Consider the following 11,715-nt stretch of genomic DNA (forward strand, 5'->3'; position numbering starts at 1 on the left):
AATGACCGTAATAAAAAGTATAAATATCGATGAATAAATGAGGGTGAAATAATAAGAAATGGACTGAAGTGGAGACAAAAAGAAAAACCAACTGAAGCAGGAAGACACTAAGCAGCATGTATTCGTCAGAGAAGTCAGAGGGAGATTTTAGTACCACCAATGAATTAAACTGTCGCTTACAAACAAAATCAATTCCATCTTAGTTCTTGTTGTTTGCACCACCGATAAATGCAATAAAAGGAACAAAATTGGTGCTATATTATTATAAAATGTTCAAATCAAATTCAAAAAAGGTCAAATCTACCATATTCTGAATGATGCAGATCAGCTCCAGCTAATGAATGATCCATGTGTGTTTGAATTGTAGTCATTTAGGATTTATTCTCTGGAGCTCCAGTAAATAAGTGTAATAATACGTTAAGTTAATAAGTTAATAAGTTTGCAAGTGGGAATAAGAATGAAGGATTTTTTAAATGTCACTGTTTGCAGTGGTAAATTACAGGTCCAAAACAATTCCCAGATATTCACCTCTAGAGGGTGCTGTGTCACATCAAACCTTACAACAGTCACTGAACCAGAGTTTTGACAGAATTTCTGAACTGCTTGGCAAAGTGAACTGCAGTTTCTGTGGACCAAATGGAAATCTGTATTGACTCCTGATCCCACAGTTGTCTCTTACATATAATATGCTCATCTTTAGATTTAGCTTCTACAAAAATAATCTCTCCCTTAATCTTAAATCTCAGAAATAACACCCCAGTCAAAACATACCTCCTGCTTTTAGGCCAAGAAGAAATCCTTAAAGTCTGTTGCCATCAAGGCAGCTTGCATCTAACCATAATTGGCCAAGTCATTCCCTCTGATATTTATAGATGGTATTATATAAAGCTGGATTGGCCAATTCTCTGTTGTGCACAATATACCTGTAACATGATGAGTTGAGTCTGGGAGGCCAGCCTTGAGTGTGCAGTTAACAATAGTATTAATAACATACAACACAGGCTTGCCCCCCCGGCTCAGGAGAGAAAGTGTGACGGAAATTAGCAGCCGAGGACAGACAGGAGTCCGCAAGTGGGGGGAAAGAAAAGACGCAAGGAGCCTCGGTGGCGCAGGCTGAGGTGTCACCTTTCAGGGCAGGGACCCCTCAGCTGCATCTTAAAAGGCAGGGCTGCGTCGCTCATCGGGCATCGCTGTCAAGTGCCACATGCTTGTCTTTGTGCTATGAGAGCAGGAATGGGCTGCTGACTCTCAATGCCACACGCCTGCTCACATTCTCAAGGAAGACTGAGAGAAGGGAGACGCTGCACCCCAGCTGGCCTCCATGGAGGCCATGGAGTCAAAATAACAATGAGGAGGCTAGTGTTAACATGCACACACTGCTGTCATGGCCTTACTCACAGTCAAGGTCACATGGGCATCTTCTGATTTCTGCCAGGACAGGGAAGCGTGTTCGTAATGATAAAACCTGGCAGGATAAAATAGGAATATTGTGTAAATATAGATGAATAGTGCAGGTCTTATATCATATAAGTTTAAATACACTATTTCCTCTAACTTTAAGTCACTACTCAACACCACAGTCAACACTGTGAGACACTATTGGAATATTCTATAAATAGGAAAGTTACACACACACATACACACACACACACACACAGACACACACCCAAACAGGATACTCTGCCACCACTTGCAGTGTGTTTTCTATCTCTTCTTGTTTCCACGCCTGTCCTTCCTACCTTCTCTTTCCTCATCTGACCCGGCCAAAGGAATTGCCCTGGTTAGATCAACCTCCTCTCCACATCACTTCCTGTTCCTGTTGGTGGTTATTGTTCTGAAAGGGAAGGGAAGGCAGACGGGATGGGGAAAGAGGAGGAGGGGCTGCTGGTAGTGGCTCTTTGTTTCACTGACAGCTCACCTGCCTAACCCCCACCTGACAGGCTTGACCCCCGCAGGCCTGGTAGAGCCAGCCAGACAACCCGCTGGCTGCCTGTTTCCTGCCTTGCTGACTGACAGGATATTCATAGCGTGCATGGAACACAGTTCCAGTTAGACTGCAAGTCTGAGCACATATGGGCCTATTTCGAAAAGATTTTCTTACAGTTACAGTTTAATTACACATTTATCATTTAACTTTTTATGAGATACAGGAATACAAGTCTCTGGGGAAACGGTATACTTGAACATGTATATATATATATATATATATATATATATATATATATATATATATATATATATATATATATATATATAATGCTTACTGTAGATGAAAGGTTGTATTTAAAGCTGCAATGTGCTAAAGGCTATGAATGTTGTTACTTTGTCAAGTTTAACTGGAACACTGTGTTGTCTGGGAGTCACTGTTACCCACACATTCAGAGCACAGACAGATACATTTTTGCTCAGTTTGCATTGTTTTCTCACATTTACTGATGATGTCATGACTCTCCAGCTCATATCGGTTGCCAACACTCAGCTCAACTCTGGCCATGTCCATTTGACACACCTGCAGCTAACAATACACGCTCAAAAACAAAATAAGTACTGGAACCTAGATAATGTGATTGCTTGCTACTGTACCTCCGAGAACAAACACACTAATTGTGCATTTCCATTTAATAAATGAATTGATTTCCAGTTCACAGCTTTGAATGCTGGCATGGTCCGATGGTATTTGACCGCAGCTGATGTTTGCTGATGTTAGAAAACTTAGGCTGGATGTTGCTGTACAACATTAGGTCAGTTTGTTCACTTTGTGACTCCTCTCTGGATGTGCTACAGTTAAACTGTGTTTTAGCACAAGCAAATTTAAACTTTTGATATTTTTGGTTTTGTCACTTTATTTAGCAGATTTTAAATGTAATTGAATAAAAGAAGACAGCTGTATCCTTTTTTACTTCCTCACTTGCTTGGTTCATTGAAATTTCAGACACTTCTTACATCATTGGTGACAGCAGTAGAGTCGCATGACTGTTATTTATCTATGCATTATAATACTATATAGTTGCAATGTGTGAATGCTGGTGAAAAAAAATAGTGCACATTTCATGGACACCGCTTTTTCATTGCAGTGTGAGCATTTTTGACAATATAGCAATATAGCTCATCAATTTCACAATAAATACAGCAAACACGGAGTGATTTTGGACACACCGACAGTGGCGATAGTATGTACACTAATTTCTGCTTTAAAGTTGGAGTAAGGGATTCTGGAGAAAGATTATTGATATTTGTACTCAACAGCCAAACAAATAATCCCCTCCCTTCAGTGCTCCTGCAGATAGAAGCTATGCACCCCAAATTGATGGACTCACATTCCCAACCAGAGGCACAACACTTGGGGGTATAGGGGAACTGAGTGTACATGTGAGGAGGGCCCAGAAAGATCTTAAAATTAATAGCCGTGGATGGTGAGAGCATCCCACAGAAAATATCTGTGCATAGGATCCAGAATTTTGTGCGACACCACTGTACCGAGGCAACAACACCAACAACTGGGCAAGCTGATCAAAACGGAATATGTTAGCCTCAATAAATAACGTTCCACAGGCATAGACATTTAATCCCAAGGGAAAGGATGAAAGGTTTGCTGTAGCCAGCACATTCTCATACCTAAACGACTGAATAGGTCGATTGCCAGTCACTCCCAAAATGACACTGATCACCGTTCCAAGAACATCACTACTGTCGCAGCTGCCAGTATGCTGGTAGCTGCTTCACTACTGCTTCACTACTGTTGCAGCTACATCCATCGTACACTTGCTGTTCAGTAAGGTTTAGGCAAGAAATCTACTTGGTTAGGTTTAGGTACTAAAACTATTGATTTAAAATCATGATTTGTGTTAAAATAACTACGTAACTTCAGTTATGAATGTACCTACTTTATGTACATAACTCCAGTTATGTTATGGACCTGACATAACTTCACTACATTAGTAAGTTAAAATTACTCACCGTTTATATTTTTTGGTTTCGCACTGGACATGAACAGCAGTCCATCCCAGACCTCCTCCCTGTGTTACCTTTCTCACTCTGTATACTACTTCCCCTGCTCTTCTACTTTACTGCCAATATAATTACTACAGCCGCTTAACAAGAAACATTAAGAGGCTATTGTTCTTAATAATGTGCTTTCACAATCAACCTATATGATGAGGACAGGTTGGTCATAGCAAGTCAAATATGTTTATACCAAGTTGTCAAATATTAAAGGTGCACTATGTAGTTTTGAGGAAGAAATTTTAATCAGAAGCGAAAGATCTTTGTTGACAGATTTTTTTGTGCCTAAACAAACAAAATAACCAAACTTTCCTCGTTTCCACTGTAAAAACAAACTGACCTTAAAGGACAACACAGTTTCATACCGTTTTACTTTGTTTATATTTGGCGGACCCTGCCACCTTCCTAGCTTCAGACAGTGTTCTGGGGACCTTATTTTCCCCAGAAAATTCAGTTTATTCAGTTATGGAAAAAAAATATTTTTCTGAGTTTGTATTACTCCCTCATTAATACTGTAAATATTAAAATTCTGAGTTTGAATTTCTTCTCCAAAATTACATAGTGCCCCTTTAACATCTCCAATGTTATTCACATTACATTACTATCATGATGTAGCTCCATCCTCGTGGGTGAGGACGTGGAAGAGGGAGAGCAGCCGGCAGAGAATGAGAAAGAGTCAGAGGTCGGAGTGCAACTGGTTTCCCTGGTGCTGTTGGACTGGAATAGTGTTGTGTGGCTCAGTTCAAGTCATTTTGTTTGTTTCCATTTACAGAGCCAGGGCTGTGTACGAACCCCAGATCTTTTTTTCCATCACACGCATAACATACAGCTAGTGGATGGTGAGGAGAAAAATTGTGCTGGGTTACAATTGCTGAATGCCCTTTTAAATCATACAATTACATACGTCAGATGTGTAATTTAGGGTTATTCAAGTCAGTACCTGCCAGTGATGACACAAAATGATTATGATTCGTGAAGGGCAACGCACACTGTTGGTGTCAGACGTGTCAAATTTCCTGCATCCCTTATTTTATTTTTAATCCCACAAGAACACCAGCAGCCCTAAAAGGTAATGATACAGGTCACTCATCAGGATACGTCACCATCCTTTTAGCCTCAAAGCACATCAACTCTTCAAAAAAAAGAGTTTTATTACATTAGCTGAGATCCAGCGACCAACACTCCCTAAAGCTACTTAACTTCTTCTGCCTGTACAGCATGTTTGCTGTGTGCTACAGGTGTCAAATGATGAAACACCAGCCTATAGAGTAAACTATTGAGTTTATATCATGAAGGGAAGAGTAAATGAGTGAACAAGGGTGTGATGTGGAAGACAGCCTCGTTCTGGGTCAGGTCAGCTAATGATGAAGTGTGTACATGTGCAGGCTTTGTTAAGATATTGAATATTGCCATAAAATATCTATAGGATGATATGAACAAACTGTTAAATCAACTTTTAGTTAGAGCAAGTTGTTTTGTTAGTATTTTGAAGGCAGGTTGTTTCAACCTGTATGTGAACCCTCTACCAACTCATGCACCTATTCATGCTTAGTGTGACACACAGGTCAGTATTTGTGGTGCTGTTCCCTCCAGTCGATGGTATCACTCAGGGAGGTGATAGCAGTCAGTTAGGACTTTACAATACAAGCATGATTACTGACATGTTTATCCCTTCATTCAAAGCAGACAATCATGAGCTAAAAGCATACTTAAAGTAGACAATCACCTCGCCTCAGTACAGGGTGGAGTGTCGTTATTGCTCTGTGATGTAGGAAGCAAAGCAATTATAAAAACATGTGTAATCATGTTTATATTTTATGTGCCTGAACTTCACCAAATATGGACTTTACTAATGTGAGTCATGATATAATTATCTCTCAGTGTACTACTTCAACTAACTGCCTTTTTTCAGTTGATGGATCCTTTAAAACCAGGTTATGGTTTGTGGCATCTCACCTCACAGCATACGCCCATATTTGCTTGTACTGTATTTAGTCTGTTTACCCTCAAAACATTTCCACATAGTATGTATCTATTAACCATGAAATCACAATTTTGTGGATATGCATGTTAGAATGTATTTTATTTATGAAAATGCTATAATTGATATGGTTTATTGGACCTTTCTGAAAGAAACACAGAAAATCAAGCCAAAAAGTAAAACTCCTACTTGGTTAAAGCTGGGGTTGGTAATATTGTAGAAACCAGTAAGAAAAAGCTAAAAAAGTAAAGTATTCAACTGAAAAAATCCCACCTACTCCCTTCAGGCCTCCCTTCAGAGCCACTCCTCCGAATGGGCCAGCTGGGAGATGTGTTAGCAGCTAGTTTGTTACATTCAACAAGCTTAGCTTAGCTAAGCTTAGCTTTTTTAGTCTAATACAAACATAAATAAACAACTCTGTTAAATGCCACAATCATATAAAAACAAAAACAATATAGCTGTCACAAATGTATCTCAGTGCAAAAAGGCTACCCAGCATAACAGTTAGTCCTTACTGCTGTCGTATGTGCGCCTTGTGCTAACTGGGTTAACTTGACTCAGGGGCTTTTTGCTTTGTGCTAACGTTGGTCACTTAAGAAGACTGTTGCTTCTGTCACGGCTGTGTGCTTTGTGCTCCTTGGTTAGCAGTTGAATGACAGTCTGTCACTGTTGCTGCCACTCACTTGTTCTTTCAGGGGCTGTGTGCTTAGTGCTACTGAGTTAGCTGCTGGATACCAGGCTCAGCAGGTGTGTACTGTGAGCATAGCACATTGTTCTAATTGCTAACCATATTCAACTACCTCATGTCTCACTCACACGTAAGAAAACACCTAACACTATCATAATGAACTTAACAAACATGGCTATTGTTGGTACTCACCACTGTCAAGCTAGTATATTAGTATTGGACAATTGTGGCTTTCTCTGCCATTTTTGTGCTACTAGCGTGCTAATTGCTTTAGCAATACATCTGCCAAGCCTTGTGGAAAACTCCGATCATGCGTGATGAGTGCAGAGTGCAAAGTGCAGAGTGCGTACAGGCAGGCAGGTACGTAGGTAGAAAGACAGGAAGCCCATTCAATCTTTTCATACAGGCTGGATCGGCCAATTGGATGAGCTCATTAGATGCCTGCAACAGCCACAGTTACAAGATTTCTTTCTTGTATTTGTCAGCACATTTGATTGCTTTCGGGATTTTAAGGGAGATTTTCTACTAATATAACAAAAATGCCTTCAGAATAATTTACCAATCCTAGCTTTAATTCATGCAAAGCTGTCACTTCCTAAATATAAGGTGGCTGTACTTGTCAGGAACAAAAGTGAATGGCGAGGTGAGGTCCTTTGTGGCCTAGGGTGGAGAAAAGCTTGATAGCTGGTGAGAATGTAACACAGTTCTTTATGTAAATAAAATAAATATAACCTCCTCCTCATTCAGATTCATCTAACCAGTATACTTCACTCCATGTCTGCAGTAGTTCACTGTAATGATCAGAGTTATTTTGGAAATGCAAATGCTTTTGCCCTAAGAGAGAATCCATACCAATTTACATGTACATCCCATGTGTCTAGTGAATGGGCTATCAAACCAGTTTGCTTTGAGTGGTGATTGTGTGTGTGTTTAGTTTCAATGTGTCTGAACATGTCTGGCCTCTAACCTTTGTTGCTTGAATGGGTAATGCCAGAATAAGTGACAGTCAATAAATGACATCTAGCAGGGGATTACCAGATTGGTCACGTAAGCAATGTCAGGCCTGAGCACAGCAGAGAGGGGGAAAAAAACAGTTTCCAACTTGTTCACACTTTCTCTACTAAACAATTCATTCAATAGCCACTGCCTCGGACCTGTTCATGTGGTTCTTATCTTGTTTTAACAGCACCGTTGAGATGCACAATACATTTATTTTCCCTCCAATTAACACGATGAATAATACGCAGGTCCGATAAGGGCTTTTTGTTTCAAACAGTGTTTGTGAAACCAAGGAAATGTGGAGGCATTTTTCATTGTGAGGTTGTTTGGCTGTAACACTGGGGATCTGACGAACACATTGGCCAAAACTGCTCCAGAAGTGGCAGGGGTCACTGAGCAGGGGCACTGAGAGGGGAGGAAGGGGGGGAGGAGGAGGAGGAGGAGGAAAGCTCCAGCAATATCTCTACCATCTCACTGCTCTCAGATATTAATCAAATGCTAATCCAAACATTATTTTGACTCTTCCTCGAGTTTTTACACATTGTTCAGTGTATGAAAGTACGATCCTTACAGCCACTCTTTGTTCATTTAACAACATTTCTAACGGCATACATTATGAGATAATAGATGGCAATTCTGATGATTAATTAAATACTTTAGTCAATTATTAGAGCTGGACTACTTATTGTGGATAGAAACAATGGCTGAAATGACTCTGCGGCGTCTAAAGGTGGTCAGTCACAGTGACAAACTCAAGGAGATTTATCAACCAATTCTGCCATTTAACTTCACTCTATGGATTTTTTTTTTCCCCAAGTCCCTTGTTTTGGTTTTTCGGTCACGTAACTTCACTGTTTTGGATGCAGACTTAAAGATGCAGCATGTGGCAGTTTTCTGCAATAACGTTCTCAAAAAGCCATTTTTGGCACACTGACAGTGACAGTGAAAATAGTGGAGCATTCAGCATCTAGCATGTGGTGGAGACCAAAACAGAGATAATATTTGACTTAAACTCATCAGGAGGACACAAACATGCCATCAAATGAATGCCATGTGATTTCTAGTACAGTGACTATAATGGCAGAGGGAAAAAAAAGAATAGCTTTAAGTAAAAATATCAAACATTAAGAGGCTACTGCTTCATAACTATGATAATTTGTTTGATTTTTTAAATGTCATACCATTGTAAACTAGAACAGCACTCAGTAGAGCACATACCTCCACCAAGGCCCAACAGTCCCCGTTAATTTAGTCAAGCCTAATCCAATATCAAACTCAATAGCCATATATCACTCTGAATTTCAAACCACTCCAAACTGCTTACTCATAATTAAAGGTCACCAGAGCTGAAACAGCAACACAAAGACAACAAAACAATGTAGATGGAATCCTAATCTACATTGTGTTGTGGAAAAATAATAAAATATTAGGATCTGCATCAAATTTCACTCACTCATAGATACCAGCCGCCTAAATACGCGTGATTTTTTCATAAAGAAAGTGAGAAAAATTCCTGGATCTGTCCCTTTATTCAGATCCATACCTAAAGTTAATGGGGTCTATTCTGAGTTTCACTGAAATCCATTCAGTAGTTTTGTGTAATCCTACTGACAAACCAACCAACAAATAGACACAGGTGAAAACATTACGTCCTTGGCAGAGGTAATTAAATACCTTATATTTAATTTTTTTTTTTATTTTGGCTAAAATTCTAAAAAAATAAGCAAGATCAGTTAAAGTGTTGGCAGACAACCAGATGTCCAGTCAGCCTTCATTTTCCAGGAGATTTCATGCCTTGTGGCAGACAGAATAGCATAGTGAAAGCGAGGAACCAATCTGAACACTGACAGTGTCATTACCCTGTAGCCATTACATTACTCATTGCAATTTCAACAAGAAACGTTATTCCTACTGCATTATTCTGTTGCATTTTCCGTCTCTTCAAGTACATCCTTGCATTATGAGAGAGCAGCCTCATCATCTGTTAAAGGGAAAATCCACCCGAACAAAGAATTCTTAGGAAAGATATTAGTTGGAGATATATTATGGAAACAGTGGTTCCGGTTGTGAACATGTCTCCATATCATAGTCAAATCACCATCATGGCTGGCATCATAACATGCTGCTATGTTATTATTCACTGTGAACGATGTCATCACTGCAGCATGTCACTGTGTAGCTTCAGGAGCGACTGGTTAAAATTCAGACATTTTGTTGAGCTCTATAATTTGCACTCTTGTTTTTGTTATTTTACTTATTTATTTCCATCCGTTTTTCTAACCCTAACCCTAATCTGTGTTTTCTTTTCTGTCTTTATGTTGCTACACCCGAAATTTCCAATAAAAGCTTATCTTTACCTTAAGTTTTGTTTTATTGAAGGTTTTTATTTGCTGCAGTTCTCCATGTTCACAATTGTGCTTTCATTATGTCAGCAGTGAGAAGATGAAAATGTGCTGTACCTTTACAACTAGATTATGTAGAGTTCATTGAACAGTGTGTTTATTTCCAGTTCTTTAGCTCTTCTGATTAGTCGTTATTTGTTGTAATTTCTCCTACATGTTTTCATCACACTCTCGTTGAGTTGTCTAACCATATGCCTGCTTTACCTCAACCTGTATCAATTTTGTGTTTTATCCTAGTTCTAGAGTTCTCACCTTTACATCAGAACCCTTCCTGTTCCTGCGATGTAAGCATAATGGCATGATGTGTGAGGCTGTCATATCTGCCAGATGTTTCTGATTCCGGCCTGTGGAGGTGATAATGTCAGAGATATACTGATAGACTGTCCACAAGCTGTATCAATTTGCTGATACATGTCTGGTCTATATGTGCCTGTGTCAAGCAGCTGCTGTGGAGATATAGTTATGTTACAGAAAATATTCTTCATTTTGAGTGTATGAATGACACCTTTAAACTTACTGTTAGAGTAGTCATCAATGCAACAACAGGTTGGTGTTCATGTAAAGTGGAGACAAAATCCACTTGCCACATTCACAGGTTGAAGCAGCCAATCTGCTGAATATCTACAGTAGATCTCAAGTTTTAGGCATGGTCACATTCACTCAGACAAGACTGCTGTCTTTTTGTCCATTCACATATTCAGTAGAGTACACTCTCAAAGAGAAGCTGAAAGGGTCAACTTCTTTTATGTATTTCTGTTTCAAATGTGTTAAAGTTTGTATTCACAGATAACAAAATCAAATCGTCACAAACCAAATAGTCAAATATACTGCAACTTGTCTTGTCTTGGAGATTTATTCTAATTCTGATATATCAAAAAAATGCAGAATATCAGATCTGATCATCGGCCAGGCAGATAAACGGTTGACCCGTATTATACAGTAGGTAAAAATGTATAATTTACTGTTACTTTTACTTTTGATATGTAAGTACACTATTGTTTACTTTAATATATGATATTTGATATCAGATATGACTTTGGGGTACTTCATTGTATATGAGGTACAAAGGAAATACTTACTGGGTAACTGTAAGTACAAGTGAAGACGTACATGAACCGCTCGCACATCATCACCCAGTACATATTGAATAATAACAAGGTAAACAGAGTGCCAGCAGACCTGGCCTTATGTCCTTTGACAACAGCTGTGTCATAACACGTGGCTCAGTAATTGTTGTGGTACGTTTATGTTAGAACCCATTATTCATTTAATATTTTAAAAAACATTAACATCACCAACAAAACTATGAAGTATTTTATAATTGTACTTTTGAAGGAACACCCTTCTTCCAACACTAACCCTGAACTAAAGTATGTTAATGATAACAATACTCCATATTTAACGTATTAATCTTTATAATACAAATACTTTTACCCCATTGTTCTATACCAAGTGTTAATACTACTACTGTGCCCTCGAATTATCAAATAAGTACTGAGAAATTAAAAAAGAAGTTGTGACTCCCTACCACCGCTTATTCCCTGACCTTTTGTTCTCTACCCTTGTACTGACATGAAGCTCTAGGTACCCAATAACTATTTTATTCATATCCTGTAGACACAAAATAATTACACAGTGATTGG

The sequence above is a fragment of the Pagrus major genome, chromosome 6, assembly GCF_040436345.1.
Source record: "Pagrus major chromosome 6, Pma_NU_1.0".
Classification (NCBI taxonomy): domain Eukaryota; kingdom Metazoa; phylum Chordata; class Actinopteri; order Spariformes; family Sparidae; genus Pagrus; species Pagrus major.